Source organism: Rattus norvegicus, chromosome 5 (genome assembly GCF_036323735.1).
Source record: "Rattus norvegicus strain BN/NHsdMcwi chromosome 5, GRCr8, whole genome shotgun sequence".
Classification (NCBI taxonomy): Eukaryota; Metazoa; Chordata; class Mammalia; order Rodentia; family Muridae; genus Rattus; species Rattus norvegicus.
Window position 1 is genome coordinate 35,698,854 of NC_086023.1, and position 22,083 is coordinate 35,720,936.

Sequence of the window (22,083 nt, forward strand, 5' to 3'; positions counted from 1 at the left end):
CAATATCAGGGAAACCATCTACATAGTCTCTTAACCCCCAAGCAAACAGAAGTAGTCAATGGTTGCCCCCCACACAGCCCAGGGCCAGATGGTTTTAATGTAAATTTAAATTAAATGTAGAATGTAAAAATGTAGTTCAAAGAAGAGCTAATATCAATACTACTCAAATGATTCCACAAAACAGAAACAGAAGGAATACATAAATTATTCTATGAGGCCACCGTTACCCTGATATCTAAACCATGTAAAGACCCCCAAAATGAAAATGAAATTCAAATAAAGTTCACTTATGAGTATTGACACAAAAATACTCAATAAATTTCTTGCAAACAGAATCCAAGAACACATCATAAACCTCATTCACCAGTATCAAGTAGGTTTCATCTCAAGAGAGCAGGGATGATTTAGTATACTAAAATCCATCAATATTATCCAATATGTAAACAAACTCACAGAATAAAGTCACATGGATATCTGATTAGATTCTGAAAAGGCATTTGTCAAAATCTAACAGCCCTTCATGTTAAAAGTCTTGGAGAGATCAGAGACAAAAGACACATACTTAGATAATACAAGCAATATAAAAAAAAAGCCTCTCTCAAGTTAAATGAGAGAAACATGAAGCGATTGGGCTGCCTAATCTCTCCCTATCTATTCAATATAGTACTTGAATTTCTAGATAGAGTAATAAGACAACTAAAGGAAATCAAGGGATTAGAATTTGGAAAGGAAGAAGTCAAGGTATCACTATTTGTGGATGCTATGATAGTATAGATGTATAAGTGAACCCCAAAATTCTACTAGAGAACACTTATAGCTGGTAAAAATTTGCAGCAAAGTTGCTGGATACAAAATTAACTCGGAAAATCTGTAGTCTTTCTTTATACAAATGAAAACCGGGTAAGGAAGAAATTGTGAAAATAGTATACTTTAACTGTAGCAACAAATATCTTGGTGTAACTCTAACCAGACAAGTGAATGATCTATCCATATGACAAAACTTCAAGTCCTTGAAGGATAAAAATGAAGAAGACTTTAGAAGAGAGAAAGATCTGAAGATTACCCATGCTCATGAGTCAGTATGTTTATATTAGTAAAAATGGCCCTTTTACGAAAAGCAAACTACAGATTCAATTCAATTCCCATCAAAATTCCAACACATGTTTTTACAGTACTTGAAAGAGAAATTTTTCAAGTTCATATGGAAAAACAAAAGTCCCAAGAGAGCCAAAATAAACCTGTACAATAAAAGAACCTCAGCAGAAATCACCATTCCTGACCTCAAGCCATTCTACAGAGCAATAGTGAAAAAACTGCATAGTATTTGTTCAGAAACAGACAGGTTAAACAATGGAATCTACTTGCTGACCCTGAAATAAACCCACACAACTATTAAAACTTGATATTTGAAAAAGAGTCAAAAGCATACAAAGGAAAAAAGAAACCATTTTCAACAAATAGTGCTAATCTAACTTGTTATCTGTATGTAGAAGAAGGCAAATAGATCTTTATTAATTACTCTGCACAAAACATTATGTCTGATTGGATCAAGGATCTCAACATAAAATCTTATTTACTGAATCCAATTGAAGAGAAAGTGGAAAATAACATTGAACACATTGCTACAAGAGACAATTTTCTTAACAGAATACCAATGGCCCAGGCTCTAAGACCAATAACTAATGAATGGGACCTCATGAAACTGAAAAGCTTCTGTAAGGCAAACAACAGTGTCAATAGGACAAAATGACAGCCTAGATGCTGGAAAAAATATCTTTACCAACCCTATATCCAATAGAGGGCTAATATCCAAAATATATAGTGGCTAATATTGAAACATATAAAGAACCCACTAAGTTAATCTCCATCTGACCAAATAACCCGATTAAAAAATGTAGAAAAGAGATAAACAGATAATTCTCAATAGAGGAATGTCAAGTGGCTGAGAAGCACTTAAAAATTGGTGAAGAGAATTAGCCCTTGAGGAATGCCAGTCAAACAACCCTGAGATTCCACCTCATACCAATCAGAAATAAAAAGAGCAGGCGAGAAATGCCACTGCAAGTTCACCTCAACTCTGCTGCAATCTCCTTTAATACCTTTCACTTGCTCCCCATTGGACTTATGAAAACTTCTCTTCTAAACAGCAGTTCCTAATTGGTTGGGATTGTCTGCAGCAGCAATCCTTGGTCTCTCAGGCAGTCCTCAATTAGGTCCTCCTACAAGAGATGCTTTTGTAGCTACATGCCCCCCAGAGTTTACATAGAGGTGGCTGTACCATTCCTGTTATGTTCCTCCATTGATGTAGGGATAGGAAACTTGTACCTGGAAATTAAGCTGGTGCTTTCTCAGAAAATTGGAAATAGTTTTACCCTGAAGATCCAGCTATACCACTCCTGAGCATATATCCAAATGCTACTCTACCATACTACAAGGAAAGGTCCTCCACTGTGTTCATAGCAACTTTATTTGTAAAAGCCAGAAACTGGAAGCAACCTGACGTTTCTCAACCGAAGAATGGATACAGAAAAAGTTTTTCATTTACAAAATAGAATACTATTCAGGTATTAAAAATAAGGACTTCATGGATTTTAAAGGCAAATGGATGAAACTAGAAAATATTATCCCAAGTGAGGTAACTGAGGCCCAAAAACAAATACATGCTGTGTACTCAGTGACAAGTAGATATTACCCATAAAGTACAGAATACCCATGATTTACCCAAAAGACCTAAGAAGTTAAACCAGGAGGAAGACCCAAGTGAGAATCCTTGATTCCCAAAACGAAATGGGAACAAAATAGTAATCAAAAGCAGAGGGAAGGAAGAACCAAGGTGGGAGAGAGGTGGGGAAGGGGAATAGCAAGATAAGCCCAGAGGGCCGGTAAAGTGAATGGAAATCTGCAGTTGCTGGGGAGGGTAGTGGAGCAAATCTCTAGGCAGTCTCAGAGACCAGGGATAGAGGAGGGTCCCAGGAGTCAATGCTGGTTACTTTAGCCAAAATGTCCAGCAGTGAGAATGTGGAACCTGAAGAAACCACCTCCAGTAGCCAGACAGGATTCCAAGTAGAGGGATGGGAAACCAATCCACCTAATTTTTTTTTGACCAAATGTTCCTTAGTGCTGTCTAAAAGAAATGCAGGCAAAAGAGAGGTCTCAGAATTTTTTGTACACTGTTGAAATACAAATCAGTAAGTAGTCCACATCAGTACCCTCATCGGAAATTAGGCATCCTTCACTGAAAACAAGCTATCAAATATTAAGTCTCCAGAACTGTGGGGGTTATATTTTTGGTATTTATAAACCATTCAAAATACGTGGCACTTTATTATAAGCAGTTCAATTTACTAAAGCAGATCGATGTTTGGCCCTATTTAAACAAACCTTTCTCTATCATTGAGAAGTCCCCATGCTAAAGCATATTAAAGACAGATAAATATTCCGTGATCTTCATAGACAACAAGAAAGTAAGGTACTTATTGGTACTCATTAATACTTTCCATCTAGCTATGATGATTCTTTATTATCTAGAGAGATACATTTTCAGAGTTATAATATGTGGCATGCATATAGTGTGTGGAAATTGTTTATTGTCAAGAGGGACCCACATTGTAGATGAAGAGATTTGGGTTTCAGAACTACATGGAACACACAAAGGACACTGCAAACACAAACAGAAGCACACCAGCAACAGCAGAGAGTAGATTCACAATCTCATAATGTGCCCACATACATGGATTCTAGGTCTATGCTTAGTGTAGCCATCCTAGAGTGGTTGACTCTAGGATAAATTATCTTTAATAGAGGTGGAGATGTGATGCTACAATAAAAGCAAGGCACAATCATGAGAATCAATCTCTGGTGCAATGGTAAAAGTTAACAGTCTCTCTCTCTCTCTCTCTCTCTCTCTCTCTCTCTCTCTCTCTCTCCTTCTTAGAATAATAATTCTTAGAACCCTGTAATCAGTGAGAGACCCAAGAATCCCAGTAAAGGTGTCAAATGGAAAACAGCTGAGGGCCTTAACTGAAAACCTGGGTGTGCTCCCTCCCAAATACCACCACTAGGATCTCACAGGTGTGAATGATCTTTATCCATGAGAGCATCCACCAACTACAGGCAAGGCAGTCATTCTAATACCATTTTGTGGGGAGGGGCTCTGCACAAATTGTAAACATATGAATAAAACTAAAAAGATATTGTTGTTATGACAAGTTTGGAGGGAGTTATAGAACTGAATTTACTGCAGTTTGAACATTGATGATTCTAAGGTATCAGAATGTAGCTGTCAAAGACATCCATAAAGTCCTCTTTTGAGATGTGATAAGATGAAAACACTTTTCTTTGGGATAAAGAAAAGTATTAATGGATAGATGCCATCCTCTTCACCCTAATCTCAACAGTGCTTCACTACAGAAAAAAGTGTAAACCTGATTTATAATAACCTCTTCCTTCTGCCTCTCTCAGCTAAATCAAAGTAGAGATTGTTTTGCAAAAATAACATTAAGTAGAAATATCCCTAAATTAGATGATAAAGGTAACTGGCTTTTGTACTCAGAAAAACTGTCATTGGATTATCACATGCATTGAACTATATAGTCAAGTTCAGTGGGAAAATACATTGTATTCTCATTAATTGGCTTCAGATGGTGAAAGAACATTTATAATTTAATTAAGTTATTAAGCTTATGATAAAAAAATTGCATGACATTTAAAAAGCAAAAATCTTAAAGTGTTTGGAAACATTTCACAATTTCAGGCTGCACAGTAGATTGAACAATCTTACAATAGATTTTTTAAAAGAAACAGTTTCAAGAATTAAATTAATATTAGTGTCAAGCTGAAGACAAATGAAATAAATTTAATGAAGATTTGCTTAAAGGTATATACTAATAAATATAACTGGGACAGATATAGGAGTTGGTAGAGAAAGTTCAAACTTTGTCCTTTCAAAAGCACAAAATATGAGCATTTGCCCAGATAATAATTAGCCCAAGTTAATGCCTTATGAGTAACACCAAAACCTAGAAGAGAAGCCCATAATTAGAAATAATAGCTAACCCAATCACAGAAAGACATACATGGTATGCACTCATTGATAAGTGGCTATTAGCCCAAATGCTTGAATTACCCTAGATCCCTAGAACAAACGAAACTCAAGACGGATGATCAAAATGTGAATGCTTCACTCCTTCTTTAAATGAGGAAAAAGAATACCCTTGGCAGGGAAGGGAGAGGCAAAGATTAAAACACCCATTCAGAGCCTGCCCCACATGTGGCCCATACATATACAGCCACCCAATTAGACAAGATGGATGAAGCAAAGAAGTGCAGACCGACAGGAGCCGGATGTAGATCGCTCCTGAGAGACACAGCCAGAATACAGCAAATACAGAGGCGAATGCCAGCAGCAAACCACTGAACTGAGAATAAGTCCCCTATTGAAGGAATCAGAGAAATAACTGGAAGAGCTTGAAGGGGCTCGAGACCCCAAAAGTACAACAATGCCAAGCAACCAGAGCTTCCAGGGACTAAGCCACTACCTAAAGACTATACATGGACTGACCCTGGACTCTGACCCCATAGGTAGCAATGAATATCCTAGTAAGAGCACCAGTGGAAGGGGAAGCCCTGGGTCCTGCTAAGACTGAACCCCCAGTGAACTAGTCTATGGGGGGAGGGCGGCAATGGGGGGAGGGTTGGGAGGGGAACACCCATAAGGAAGGGGAGGGGGAGGGGGATGTTTGCCCGGAAACCGGGAAAGGGAATAACACTCGAAATGTATATAAGAAATACTCAAGTTAATAAAAAAAATGAAAAAAAAAAGAAATAATAGAACACTGGAAACAGTAGATTCTCTCAGAAGAAACGATTCAGGTACCTACAAGTTTTTGGTTATTCATAAATAAGCAAGGAAATGTGTGATAATGGATGTCAGTTAGAATCTAAAAGAACCAACCAACCAAACAACCAAACAAAAAACAGATACTGATACAAAAATATACCAAGATATTTGTTCAAAACATTAGCCCCATAGTAACTGTGCCATCAATTGTTAGATTTACACAAGAATAATTATAAAATGATTTATACATTAACACTTCAATAATGCATATTCATGAATTGTTTACCCAATTGAAATAAGATCAATTCATCCCTAGTGTTTATATTAATTAGATCCCTCACTTTACATGATAATTGATACTTTATATATTCGCACTTATCTCACTACATGACATGACCTAACATTACTTTAATCATTGTAAAAGCAAAAAAATACATTTGTTTTTAAAAATAATTTGTATTCTCATATATTGCATTCCAACTGCAGGTACCCTTTCACACTTCACTGTCCACCTGTCTCCTCTTTCCTCTCCATTCATTCCTGTTTCCATTCAAAAAGGGGCAGTCTGTCCAGGGATATCAACCAAACATGGAATATCAACTTGTAATATGATTAGGTACTTCTCCTCATATTAAGATTGGACAAGTCAATGCAGTAGGAGAACAGGGGTCTCAAAAGCAGTCAAAAGTGTTGTTTCCATCAGTTGCTGGATGAGGTCTCTCTAGTCACTTTGTTGATGATTGTGCTTGGCTCTAGTATCCTTTGCAGGTAGGAGAATCTGTAAATTGAAGGTTTTGTGCCTGGGTGTTCCAATCCCTACATGCGGCCTTGCCTGCTTACAAAAGATGACTAGTTGAGGCTTCCTATCACCCCATTAATAGGAGTCTTTGCTAGGATTACTCTCATATACATCATGGAGTGTTCATTTCACTACGTTTCTACCTCACCCTGAAATATCCCCAATTCCAGTGATTTCTTCCAGTCTTGTCTCCCTCCATCATGCCCTACCCTCTCGTTTCAAACCCCATCTGCCCAAGTTTACACAAAGAATATAAATATTGTATTGGATACTTCCTTGAGATACATCTGTAATCATTAAGACAAGTATTCGTCACTCATTTTCTTTTTCTGTTTTGAGTTAACTCATATCATCCACCTATTTTATTTGAGAGTTTTTATTTTCTCCTCAATTTCTTTTTAAAATGTATTTATTTACATCCCAAATGCTGACCCCACGCCTGGTACTCCCTCACAGACTCCCTCCCAAAACACTCCCTCTCCTACACCTCTGAGAGGGTGACCCTTCCCCCCTCTCCAGGTATCCATCCACCCTGGTGTATCAAGTCTCTGCAGAATTAGGGGTATCCTTTCCTAACTGAGGCCAGACAAGGCAGCTCACCACTGCAAACGTGCCAGGACCTTGGACTGGCCCATGAATGATTTCTGGTTGGCAGCTCATAGGCGTTCCCAGGGATCCAGGTTACTTGGCACTGTTTGTATTCCTGTGGTGTTGCCTTTGCCTTCCAGGACTTCAATCCTTACCATAACTCTTCCACAAGAATATTCACAGCTGTGTCAGTCAGCTGCTGGGTCGAGCCTCCTAGAGTACAGTTCTCTAAGATTCCCGTCTGTAAGCATAACAGAGTATCATTAGTAATGACAAAGATTGGTGTTTGCCCGTGGAATGCATTTAGAGTTGGACTTTCCTCTGTTCTCTGCTCCATTTATGCGTTTCTTTTAGACAGGATCTATTTTGGGTTAAGTGTTTTGTGGGTGTGTTTGTGTCCTTATTTCTCCACTGACGTTCCAGTCTGGCTATAGGAGGTGGCGGTTTCATCTTCCACATCTCCACTGTTGGATAGCTCAGCTACGGTTGACAGCATTGACTCCCGAAACTCCCCTGACCCAGGTCTCTGGGACTTTCTAGAGATTTCCATTTATTCTCCAAGCCCAAGGGGGACTAAATTAGATGCATATGCTCACAGCAGTCAAATACTAGACAGATGCTGGGACAGATATGAGAGAGTTGGGGAAAGTATTGAAGGTCCTGAAGGGAATGAGAATTCTACAGGAAGACAAAGAGACTCAACAAACCTGGAGCCCTGGGAGTTCTCAGAGTTGGAGGCGTCAGCCAAAGAACACAGATGGGCTGGAACCAGGCCCCCAGAACATACATACTAGGCAGGCAGCTCAGTTTTCATGGGTGTGGCACATCTAATCTGGCAGAGACTTGATGTTCTTGGTGGGGGATACAGAAGATGTGGGCTTACCCTATCAGATGACAATGGGAGGGGGTTCGGGGGAAGGATTCTGTGATGTAGGAACCAGGAAGGAAAACAACATTTTGGGATGTAAATAAATAATTTTTTAAAAAATAATTTCCACTGTAGTATCTTTATGTTGTTAAATTCTGTTTTATCAGTGCTAGTAGGTTTTGATTAGGCAGGATAAGAGAATGATCACACAGGAGGCATGTGTCGTGAATTGCACTGATTACTTATTACAGTGAGTGAGAGTTTTAGGGGAAGAAATGGTATTATTATAGATATTTGTTTAAATGTCTACCCTACAAGCAACAGATCTATAATCCATATCTATTTAGAGATAAAACTGGAATAAATATCAGAAAAACACAGTGGCCAATTTGATATTAAAACAGATGAATCTAGAATTATATGACTTAGAAATTCAACTCAGGAAAAAGTTATTTTAAATATGACTTTTTTCCCTATTGGACTGTAGACTCTGCAGCAATGAAATAGCATAGAAACAAGCTATAAATTCATAAGAAATTCAAAATACAATCATTTTTTCAGATATGAAACCCCAATTCTCATTTTTATAATGTTTATGTAGTACAGCTATGAAAATTATCTCTGTTTTTGTAAAATTTTGAATTTATCCACTTACAAATTTAAAGTTCAGTGGCAAGAAAATTTATCCACAATTATTTTATACCAATTGTATCTAAACCTTAGAATTCTCTGTCCCATCAAACCAATGCTTTTATATAATTCAGAGAATTTCTCTCTTGTAGGTAACTGAAATATAGAGTACTTTGTCTCCATTTATGTTTTCTTTTATACTAAGCATTCTGTCTTTAAAGGTCAACTATATTATATTACACATCAGAATTAAAGTGTTATCTGGCAAGAGAGAGGTCAAGAGTTCCAAGCCTTCCTCACCTGGAAATAAAATGAAAATGAAAACCATGTAATTTTCTGTGCATGAAAATAGATGTAGGTGACTTGAGGCATAGAGCTAATAAGCTACAGCAATACAGTGATGGGAAATAAGGACTATCTGCACAGAATGGGTTACTAGAATAGTTTCATTTTCCCTAAGTTATCTCATCCTCCAGGTCAATGCAAAACAAGAACTCTTGAACTTATGAGCTTTCCTCCTAAGGAAAAATAAAAGCTTAGAAAGAAATAAGCCACTCTTGTCTTTTGCAAAATTTCTTAAGTAACGACTTTGACACTAGCCATATAGTGCAGTTAAGGTGTCAGGAAAGAGTTGGAAACAAAAGCAAGCAAGCAAGCATCAACAACAGCAAAAGAAATGTCATGACAGTTTCCATTGGACTGTACTATGGACACTCTCAGAAGCAAAGATTAGTAATGGAGTAATGGCAGTTGTTACAGTTATTCTGCCCTCCCATCCAAAGAGATACAGACATAATTGTAGGTCACCATTATTACCCCTTCTTACCTCAAGTCTATCATATATAGATCCTAAGACATGGGCACTACAAGCAATCTTAACTGAGACTAATCCTGATATGTCCACGTCTCAGAAATATGGCAGCAACAGTAAGCAAACCCATACACAAGTCTTCAGAGCATTGGTCACTCTTCTTAGGTCCATACTAAAGACTCTGTCTTTATAACCATAGTATAAGCAAAACTTTAACTACTGTTATCACAGCTTTCTTTCCCAGGTCGACTGTTCAAATAATAGATGTTGAATATTCTATGAAAATCCATGTTCCCTATCTCAGTTTCACACTGTTATGTGTAGAGTCACCCTTTACATTCTTATACCACCACTACCATAAGCATTTTTATATGATGAATCTAGAGCCAGGTTGACTCTTTGGGTTATGTCATCATATAATTATTTAAAAAATGGTTAAGAGAACAATCCCTGCAAATTTTGCTTTTTTGGCTACCTCAAACGCCCTACATTGGCTGCAAAGGACTTAAAGAGCTTCACTATTACTGACCATATCTGGGGATATACTAAGCTGCTATATCCCCTCCATGAGATGCACCAGAAAATTCCAACTAATACCCTTCACATAACCCATATGCGTAGGTGTTTTTCACATGAGTGGGATGGCATGTGGTGTGTATTTTATGAAGTTCCGAAACAAAAAACCTACTCAATTCAGTTACTATTATTCATATGTTCACAGGGACGGGGCTAGGAATCCTATCAGTGGTCAAGTCCTCAAAAGAGAATATGTCTTTATTAACCACAAACTAGCAATTGCCCATATTTCATCAATAAGGAATGAATGAGGCCTGAGATGATAAACCTGATAATTAATGAAATTTAGCTGGCTTACAGTTTAGCAGTTCTTGTACAGGTAACTAGGGTTCATCTGCCATCAAGGACATACATATTTCCCTTCCCCTTCCCTTCCCCTTCTCCTTCTCTTCCCCTTCCCCTTCTCCTTCCTCTTCTCTCTCTCTCCTTCTCCTCCTCTTCCTTTCTTTTTAAATATAATTTAATTACTGCAATAGTTATTCATTTCATGTCATGATGAAATAATATTGAACATTATCTTTTATAAAAAGTTGAGGCCTACATTGATACCAAAAGAACAGCATTATCAGTTTGTTTGATACCTTGGAACACTCCACGCTGAAGTGTTCATTGTTTTCAATCAACATTAGAAAGTAAGAAATCCAAACCATACTAGCTACTTTTAAGGAAATCATTTTTCTCAGGGAATATGGCAAAATGCCTGCTCAGTTTCTTTAGCCTTACTCAGAACATGAAAATTTATTCATTAAAATATAGGGTGTTGAAAACTTAGAGGATCTAAATACATCTAAATACATCTGCATATCAAGAAGATCTATGAAATTTTGGCTACTAAAATGTCTGTGATACTCTGCTACACTGAGCAAGAAACAGTCACATGGCTAACTTACTTTGTAAGAAACTGGATAGGGTCTGTGATAATTTTAATAACTACCTTGACTGCATGATATCTATTCAAGGTCATAGGTGACAAAGGTCATAGAATAATGCTGAAGGCATTGTTTCTTACTATGATTACCAGAAATGAAATTTGAAATCTATAGCACTGTCTACAGCTGATAATCTTCTTTGACATGCCATGAATCTTGAGATTAGTAGTAAAACTTTTTTGAACATTGATTATAGCCAAGAGCTACAGACACATTTGCTGTGTCATAAACCTGTAATGTCTAGGCTTCATCAAATGATTTCCAAGAGTTATTATAGTGTTTTTACTCTTTCAATCACTGTAAGAAAAGCATGAGATAATCACCTTCCAAATTGAAAATATTTACTTTGACTCAAAGGTATAGAGATTTGAGCCCATGGTCATTTGGGTCTATTGCTTTGAACCTTGGTTAAGGCAGACCATCACAGTGGAGAGAATTTGATAGAACTGGTCATCATAAAGTCTTGTGTAGTATAGTGAACAGGGGCTCATCTGCCATTCAAGGGCATACACCTTTCCTTCCCCTTCCCTTCCTTTCCCCTTCCCCTTCCTCTTCTCCTCATCTTCCTTTCTTTTTCTTTCTCTCCTGCTCCTCTTCCTTGCCTTCTTCTTCCTCCTTCTACTACTGCTTCATTTTTTTACTTCATTTTCTTTTTTCTTTTTTTCGGAGCTGGGGACCGAACCCAGGGCCTTGCGCTTGCTAGGCAAGCACTCTACCACTGAGCTAAATGCCCAGCCCCTTACTTCCTTTTCATTATCATTTCCTTCATCTTATTATTTGTCTCCTTCCTTCTACTTCTTTTTTTTCCCTCTTCCTCCTTCTTGTTCTTGGATTTGCTATATTATTTCTCTTGTTCTTTGAGTTGTAAAAGGAAGCTATTTAAAACTTCCATTCTTCCTTATTCACTTTTTTCTTACTCCTCCTACTTGGTCATATGGAAATAGTTTCTAGATTTTTTTTATTAACTTGAGTATTTCTTATATACATTTCGAGTGTTATTCCCTTTCCCGGTATCCGGGCAAACATCCCCCTCCCCCCTCCCCTTCCTTATGAGTGTTCCCCTCCCCACCCTCCCCCCATTGCCGCCCTCCCCCCACCAGTCTAGTTCACTGGGGGTTCAGTCTTAGCAGGACCCAGGGCTTCCCCTTCCACTGGTGCTCTTACTAGGATATTCATTGCTACCTATGAGGTCAGAGTCCAGGGTCAGTCCATGGACTGAGTCTTTAGGTAGTGGCTTAGTCCCTGGAAGCTCTGGTTGCTTGGCATTGTTGTATATATGGGGTCTCGAGCACCTTCAAGCTCTTCCAGTTCTTTCTCTGATTCCTTCAACGGGGGTCCTATTCTCAGTTCAGTGGTTTGCTGCTGGCATTCGCCTCTGTATTTGCTATATTCTGGCTGTGTCTCTCAGGAGCGATCTACATCCGGCTCCTGTCGGTCTGCACTTCTTTGCTTAGTTTCTAGATCTTATTGTTTACAGGAAGCTTGAAATAAATTAAGCACAACTACTATAAGAACCCATTAATTTACGTAACATTCTCCAGTACCAGTGTTATTTAGTATATTTAGTTTTAATTTTAAATATCACAAGAATTTCTAGTATCAAATATGTCTTGCTTGCACATGATTACCTTTCAATTTTAAAAGAGTATTCTTGAGTAGCAAATGATGTTTTATCTTTTTTGTGTAAGAATGTTACTTCACTGGTTAATTTTTCAAATGACACACACCTAGACATATATGTACAGAGGATTTCTTAACTTGCACTTTGCTTTGCTTACAAACAAGGAATTGATATGCAGCCCATATATGTCTGAACTCCCTATACAATACAGGCTAACTTGAAATTCATGATCATCCAGCATTAGACACAAGACAAATCGAATTTCAATGCATGCCACCAGAGCTATGTTTTAATTCATATTTTGAACACATTACAATAAAGTTTGTATATTTCTTCTCTAATCAATGATCAATATATACATCATTACTAATTTTGTTCATTCTACCAATTTAAACAAAGTATATTACAATGTAAATGCCAGAGAAAAATTGTCATAATTAAAATAGGTCAATTTGTTTTAATGACATGATGTTTGGGGCAGGATTTGTTTGGTGGATATGGTAACTATTGGTCTAATTGGGGTGTGTTTTTCATATTTCATATGGCTATTCATGGTTTAATTGAGACAACTCATACATAAAACAATAATTTTTTAAGTTGACTGAAATAAACCTTGGAAATCAATTAAAATAATGTCAAACCCCAAAGATTTGTATTGTAAACAATAGTGTGGGGGAATCTTTCCTTTTGATATCTTTACTTCAAATCCTGAAGCCTTTGCATAAAACTGCCAGAAATGTAAAGGACAGGTGAAATCATTCATGAATATGTGCAGATCATTTATGAAAGAAATGTGTCTAGATGATTAAAGTTAGAGACTTACCTCACTTCATTGGGGAAACAGTGGATTGAGAAGTTTGTGTAAGGAGAAAAAATAGATTTATTTAGCAAATCAAGTATGTTTTCTGGAAAATAAACAGAAGAAAAGATTTATGCTAGTGTTTATTTATATCAATTAAAATAGTGATGGTAATAGGTATTTCATCTTCATTTTGGCTATGAATATTCTTTGAAAGGATTTTATAGTAGGATAGTAGAATGTTATTTCTGGGTGGAAGTAAAATGGAGAAGGTAGTTATGAAAACCTCATACCAAGAAACCTCTGCGTTCACTCAGATGAGGGAATCATCAAAGGCACTATTTTTAGTCTTTACGGAAAGAGTGGAACTAGAAAAAAGAAAAGAGTGGAAACACTGCACAAGGACCAATTCCTCCGCAAGAGATATAACAGGCTTATAAAAGCAGGGAAGATCTCTTCAGTGAGACAGGCAGGAACTGAGAATCAGATCTCAGCTGGAATCTCTCATCAACTGGCAAACCTTCACCAACCTGCTTCACAAAGCTTTTTCAAACAACTGGAGCTCCAAAAAAGATGATGTTCAAGTACCTGGGACATCTGGGGCCAGAACAAACCACTGGAAAGAATAGGCATCAGAGCGTCCAAAAGAACTATGTAAAAGGTCCTACAGACTCCAGCTCACATACAACAGAACCCCAGAGAACACTTAAGGGACAGATACCTAGAGTTCCTAGCTACCCTTTCCACATGTAGCCCTATGTACAGCCTGCTACACCCAGAGAAAGCTAAAACCTTCGCAGTCAGGCCTGCACAGCTGTCTGAGCCAAAGAATACTTGATAAATATTTCTTTCATTTATTTATTGTTTATTTTCTTCTTAAATGTACACAATATGAATATTTTGCTTTTGCACACGTATATCTTATATAACATGTGTGTTTGTATGTATTGTATAAAATGTTCTCACATAGTATACTCTAAGGCATTTTTACTATACTCTACCTCCATATTATAAATACACCCTTTTTATTTTTATTGATTCTTTCTTCATATATTATAGTTTCACATCTCTAATTCCATCAAAGTCCCTTTTCCCATATTCCTCTCTATCAAGATCTCTTCAATTTCTTCTCAGAAATGTATATACCTCTCATGGATATAAACCAAACATGGGATTTCAAGTTTTGGAAACACTAGGTACCTCCCCTTGTATTAATGGTGTATAAGGCAATACATTAGGAGCACTCAGAGGAAAACTGTCCCTAAAGCAGTCAAAAATTTAGAGACAGCCCCTACTCCCACTATTAGGAGATCTACAAGAAGACCAAGCTACAAATTGTAATATATATGCAGAGGGCCTCAGTGAGACACATGAAGGTTCCCTGGTTGTCACTCCGGCCTCTGTAAGACATTTGAGTCCAGGTTAGTTGATTCTGTGTGTTTTCCTGGGTATTCTTGACATCTCCTTGTCCAACAATCCACTCTTCAGTTAAAAAACATCTAGGATTCATCTAGTGTCTGGTTATATTGAATAAAGCTGCTATGAACATGGTTGATCTAGTGTTATTTTGGTAGAATGGAGCACCCTTTGGGTATATGGACAAGGACTAGTATAGCTGGCTCTTGAGAGAGATCAATTTTAAGATTTCTGAGAAACTGATGTATTTCTTTTCAAACTGACATTACAGCTTTGCGCTCCCAAAAGCAATGGAGTGTTCCTCTTGCTTCATATAAAAACCAGCGTAAGCCATCAATTGTGTTTTTGATTTGAGCTATTCTGATAAGTTAAAGTGCTTCACGGCCTTTGAAATTCCTTTGTTGAGAGTTATAAGTTTGGATTTGTACCCATTTTTAATTGGATTATTTGGTTTGTTGATGTCGTTTCTTAAGTTATTTATAGGTTTTAGATATTAGACCTCTATTACATGTAAGGTTTGTATATATCTTTTCCAATATTGTAGGCTGCAGTTTTGTCTGTTGTACAAAACTATTGATGCTGTCATTTGCCATACAGAATATTTTCAGTTACATGAGATCCCATTTATTAATTTCAGATCTTAGTGCCTGTGCTTTTATTTGTGTTCTGTTCAGAAAGTTGACTCCAATACCAATGCCCTCAAGGTCAATCACCGCTTTCTATATCAGAATCAGTGTATCTAAATTTGTTATGTTCTTTGATCCACTTGGATATGAGTTTTGTGCAGAGCAATAGATATGGATCTATTTGCATTATTTCATAATCAGACATCCAGGGAGACTGGTTATGGATGAGGCTTTTTTTCCATTATAAAATTTTAGCTTCTTTGACAAAAATCAGGTGACCATTGGTGAGTGGATTTACATTTTCTTCATTAATATTATTCTATTGATCAATCTGTCTGTTTTTATAAAAAATTTTTTTCTTTATTACAATAGCTCTGTAGTAGAGCTTAAAATTAGATATGGTGATAACTCCAGAAGTTCTTTTATTATAAAAGATTGCTTTGTATATAGGAGGGCTACTAATTCTTTAATCTTCTTTGCAACAACTTGGATAAAAGTGTTTACCAGCTATCAGAGTTCCTGGTAGAAATTTTGTGGACTCTTAAGTATATAATCATAAAAGAATTCATTTTTCTTTCCATTTTGTATCCTTTTTATCTTCCTTAGAACTTCTTCTAGCTAGAACTTTCAGTACTATATTAAATATATATAGAGAACCTTGTCTGGTTATTGATTTTCATCATATTGCTTTGAGTTTATATCCACTTAATTAGATATGGGTTATAGGTTTGCTATTATTGCATTTATTATGTTTAGGTTATTTCCTTTGTATTCTAGATCTCTCCATGTCTTTTATCATGAATGAGTGTTAGATTCTATAAAAGAATCTTCAGTATTGAATGAAATAATCATGTATTTTTTGTATATTTGTAAAATTACAATGACATATTTTATTTAATTTTTTGTTAGATATATTTCTTTACTTATATTTCAAACGTTATTCTCCTTCCCATTTTCCTGTCCATAAGCTCCCATTCTCTCCCCTCCCACTCCTCCATATGACTATTCTCCCTATACATCCCCGTTATTGTCCACCATATTCCCCTGCACTGGGGTCCAACCTTTCAGGATCAAGGGCTTCCCCTTCCCCTGATGCCCCAACAAGACTATTCTCTGCTACACATGCAGTTGGAGCCCTGGGTCAGTCCATGTATATAGTCCAATGAAAGATTTTTTTATATGTTGAACAACTTCTACATCTCTGGGATGAAGCCTATTTGACCATGGTGGATGATTTTTTTAAATATGTTCTGGAATTCTGCAAGTATTCTATTGAATATTTTTACATTCATGAGGGAAATTGCTCTCTTATTCTTTCTTTGTTGAGTCTTTGTGGGTTTTGTATATAAGGCTGACTGATGCCTCATAAATAAATTTGACAATGTTCCTTCAGTTATTGTTTCAGAGAAAAAAATTGAGGTATATTACTATTAGATCTTGTTTTTCAAATTCTGGTAGATTTCTGAGTTGAAAATCTCTGCTCCTGTTTTTATCTTTTTGTGTTGTTTTTTGTTTTGTTTTGTTCTTGCTGTTGTTTTGGTTTGGTTAGGTTTGGTTTGGTTAGGTTTGGTTTGGTTAGGTTTGGTTTGGTTAGGTTTGGTTTGGTTAGGTTTGGTTTGGTTAGTTTGGTTTCATTGGGAAACTTTTAATTAATGCTTCTATTTTATTATTGGCTACTGGTCTATCTAACTTTTTTATTGATCTTTATTTATCTTTGGTAAGTGTCATCTATCAAGAGAACTCTCCATTTTTTTTATATTTTCCAAAATTGTGGAGCACAACTTTTTGAAGTAGGACTTCAAAGTCTTTGATTTTCCTTAGTGTCTGTTGTTATGTTCCCGATTTTTGTTTCTAATGTTGTTGATTTAGATATTCTCTCTCAGCTCTTAGATAAGGGTTAGTTTAGATAAGGGTTTCTCATACTTTTGCATTTTCTTTATGAAATTTCTTATTTCATTGACTCATTGCATTTTCCTTTGTTTCTATTTTATTGATTCCATACCTCGGTTTGATTATCTCCTACCACCTACTTCTCTTGAGAAGCTTCTTTATCTTTGAGAGTTTTTAGGTGTTCTGTATAGCTGTTTTTATTGGATCTCTCTAATTTCTTCATGAAGGCACTTTAGGGCTGTAACCTTTCCTGTTAAGGCCGCTTCATTGTGTCACACAAGTTGGGCTATGTAGTCCATTCATTGTCATTCCCTAGAGGATTGTTCGGTTTCCAAGAATTTTAGGCTTTCTGTTGTTTTTGAAATCCAGCTTGAATGCAAGGTGCTTTGATGGGTTACAGGGTGTTATAGCAGGGTCAGGGTTATTTTATTTGTTGAGACATCCATTTTAAGTCAGTATGTTGTCAGTTTTAGAGAAGGTTCTGTTAAGTTCTAAGAAAAGGTACATTCTTTTGTGTTTGGATAAAATGTACTATAGATATCTCTTAGGCTCACTTGTGTCATAATGTCTGTTAATTCCATCGTTTCTATTAAGACTTCGTCTTGATGAATTGTCAATTGGTTTGAAGTGTGTATTAAAGTCTCCAACTGTTGAAGTCTGGGTTTCAATGTGGGATTTGAGCTTTCATAATGTTTCTTTCACAAAATATGTGTGCTCTTGTATATGAGGCATAAATGTTAAGAAATGAAATCATGGTGAATTATTTTTTATGAATATGAAGGGAAACATGATGGATATCTTTTGATTAATTTTGGTTGGAAATCTATCTTGTTAGAAATAAGAATGGCTAAACTAGCTTGGGTCCATGTCGTTTCTTTTCTCTTCTTTTCTTTTTCTTCTGTTGGTGTGTCCAGCTGCTACTGTAAACCAAGTAGAGAAAGATGCAGCAGAGATGAATTCCGTTGGAGTGACTGGACCCTGGTGTGCCCCAATCAAGAAAGGATGAAATGAAATTCCAAATGAGTGGGTCAGTATAATCCCAGTCCAGTAATTGGTCCCTGGAGGAGAACTTCTCTGAACATTTCAGCAGCATTACAGCTCTACCAGCTGGAATTCAATGAAACGGTCCTCTTAAACAATACTAAATGGCAGAACTAGTGTACTTTCTTTGGGATGAACACGACTATATAATCCTTGGAGAGTAAGAAGAGATTCTTCTTAGAGTGAAGTTTAATTTGCTGAGGTTTAAGGTCTGGGGTATCTCATTTGCATGGAAAGGTGCTCAAGGAATTTGAACCTGTAATTTTGTCAAGGGCTATATGAAAATTTTAGGTTTAGGTACCAAGTTCTGAGATTATCTTTGTTAGATGGAAGTTTTTTTTTTTCCAGTATGCTCCATACTCTCATTGGCTTTTTAGTTTTCAACTGTTGATGGCAGTTAATGTCTTCTGGGGAAAAGAATGACAACATTTGTTTCGATTATAACCTCTGGTAGCTTGTTCAAGCTCCATTGGACAGTCTCACACTCATGTGCATGGGGCATACATGCATATACACATATATGTACACACACATACACACATGTGTGTGTATATATGTATGTGTGTACATGTGTGTGTATAATTTTTAAAAATAATGTTTAATATTTTTCTATTGAATCTGGTGTTTTATTCTGAAAGCAACATAGCAACTGAAGATTTCCATGAAGGTTTTACCTATGTTTCATTCATCTATAGTCTCTTGAGAAACTTAACAATTGTATGGATATGTTGGTTATTTTATATCAAATCTACATTATGTGTGCCTGTAAGCTATGATGAACGCACCACAGAAATAAGGCCTAATGATTTATTTTGCTTATGGTTTTAGTTTTTCATACTGTGAGGTAAGGATACAGCACAGTGGCTCATATTACTGCAGGCATGAAGCAGAAATTATGTTAGACAAAAAAGATGGGAAGAAGTAAAAAACCATTTATGATTTTAGATCATCCACAAATTGGGAGATTCAAGTTCTTCCTGAATTAGGTTTATATTACTTTGCACTGGAAAGTTTTACGTAGTGGAGAGAACAGAGATACAGAGAAAGGTTTCTTTTCTAGAAGGTTCAATTCTTCTGAACAAGGATGCCTTGTCCTGGTAGCTGATGGGTTTATTCTGTAATAGCTTTGTTTCCATAGTTAGCAACAGGACAAAGCTGTCTGTTATAAGAAATTTGAAGGTTAATTATAATATCTTTTAAATTTGTATCATTTTTGGAGCAATTTGAAACAAAATTAATCTCCATTAAGTATAAAGGGAAGATTGATATTTGGTCTCAGTGTGAGAACACAACATGCCCTTTACATTATATTCGATCATGACCAAATTTTCCAGGTCTTTATCAAGTACTTTCCAGTGAGCAGTCATATATGAGAAAACTTTGAAAAAATGATACTTTGAAGGGTATATGGTATTCTAGGTCATGTGCTACAATATGCTCTGCCAGAAACATTCATAGGTTAGATGGACTGAGACTGATAACATAATAGGCTTCAAAAAGGTATAATAGATGGTGAATCTTAAATCCATCCAGTTTTCATTTTAATAACTGATTCTAAATAGAAATGATTCACTATATTACTGTGTACTTTCAATGGCATCTATTAGAATGCTCTGAAGAAAGACACACATGTCCATTATGGAAATGTTGAGGTTCGTGTCAATTGTGTTTAGCTAAACTGTTGTAGTTCAAGATAGCCCACTCCCCATCTCCAGAATAATTAGGGTATCTGCATATATTTTGACATAAGTAGGGTAGGTTTGGGTAAATGTGAGATACTTTATAAAATTGGCAATAATTTAATTTATAATGTGTTGATTATTAATTTAATTCTACAATTTAAACAATTTATTCCAAAACAACTGGTGACCAAGTCAATGGTAATATTAAGTGACTTAACTATTGAACTAAACACATTTTTAAAGGCATGTTTATTTTATATTAGGTAGAAGATTTCCAATTATGACTCCAACTTTTCTGTGCTTTGGAGCTTATGAATTTAGGATAGCAATTTATTATGAGGCAGAAAGTAAGCACTTCTCACACAGGGTCACCTGACTTCTGAGTAAATATTTTCATTTTGAAACAACTAATCTTTAATGGATGACTATTAGAACAACTTCTGTGAGGAACTGAATATTTGGTTCTTCATTCCCTGACATCTCCAAGTATATTTTTCAACACTTGCCAGTGAGAAAAAATTCAACTATTTGCAGAAGGAGATTTAAATGATCTTAACACAATACAAATAAAATGAGTAAGGATGGTAAGACAGGAAGGAAAAAAAGCAGAAAGGAATGAAGCAGACAAGAAAGCATAATAGCATTAAAATAAAGCTAATAATAATGCATTAAAATGTTTTTTGTAGTTTGGAGTCACAATACACATCTTTATTCCCAGCACTCAGGAGGCAGGAGGAGGAGAAGTCACATCTCTGAGACCCAGGCCAGCCTCATCAACAGAGTGAGTTCCAAGACAACCAGAGCTACAAAATCCTGTTTTGGAAAAAAGCAAGTAACACATCAGTATTAAAAAACAGATCCTGATAGGTAACTCACTACAATGTCAAAAAATTAAGTGAAACAAAGAATGTGGATCAATGAGTTACTAATAAAATATCTTAAAGAATTTTAAAAATCATCATGATTTAGAAAGCTACACATACCATATTTATATGACATAAGAAATGCTAATAAGATATGGCTTTTCTGCACTGATATACTTCATATATATTTACATTTCAATTTCTGATAGCAAGAGTAGGTGTCTACTTACACATGGTATTTCATATTTGTAGGGAGTCAAGAGAGATGACAAGAAGGCATCCAGGATATGCACTTTTGTTAGACATTGCATACATTTTGATTTCTCATTTATTGATTAAGTCATAAGAAGAGTAGAATAAAATACATAATTGTTAACAAATTATTAATTCTAGTACAACCTATATTCTATTCAGATTCTTAAAAGTATTGTTCATAAAGAAGGGGATGGGGAGGGATTAGGGGGATGTTTGCCCGGAAACCGGGAAAGGGAATAACACTCGAAATGTAAATAAGAAACACTCAAGTTAATAAAAAAAAAAGTATTGTTCATGGATTGGTTTAGGTTAATAGTTTATGGTAATATTCATCTAAGTATTCATGAGAACCTGAGTTCAATTATTATGAATTTAGAAGTAAAGTAGTTTACACCTCATCATTCTATCACTATTGACCTCCAGGATCTGAAGGTACATTCTGGTAAGACTTAGGTCTTTCCCATACCTTGTATCGTATAAACTCAATATGAGGTAGAAATAAAGAATTATTGCCTTCCATTTGGAAAGAGAAGTGATCAAAATTAGGCTTATTGAAATTCTATTATACAGCTACATCTTCTCCCTTGTGCTCAGTAAGAAATTATACATAATTATATATTTTCTTCAGATTAACAACCCCAATTCACTTTTCCCTGTAGATTCTGCTTGCCTCCTGAAATGGCTTCTTTTTGTTTGCATTTAAAGAAATCTTTGTAGAATAGTTACTCACAATCCCTCCATAACATTGACAATGTACTTCCTGCTCCTAGAAGCACAGGAGTTAATGTACAAGAGTTGATTTAATTCACACTAATAATTTTTTTAAACCTAAACTGAGGCATTTCATTAT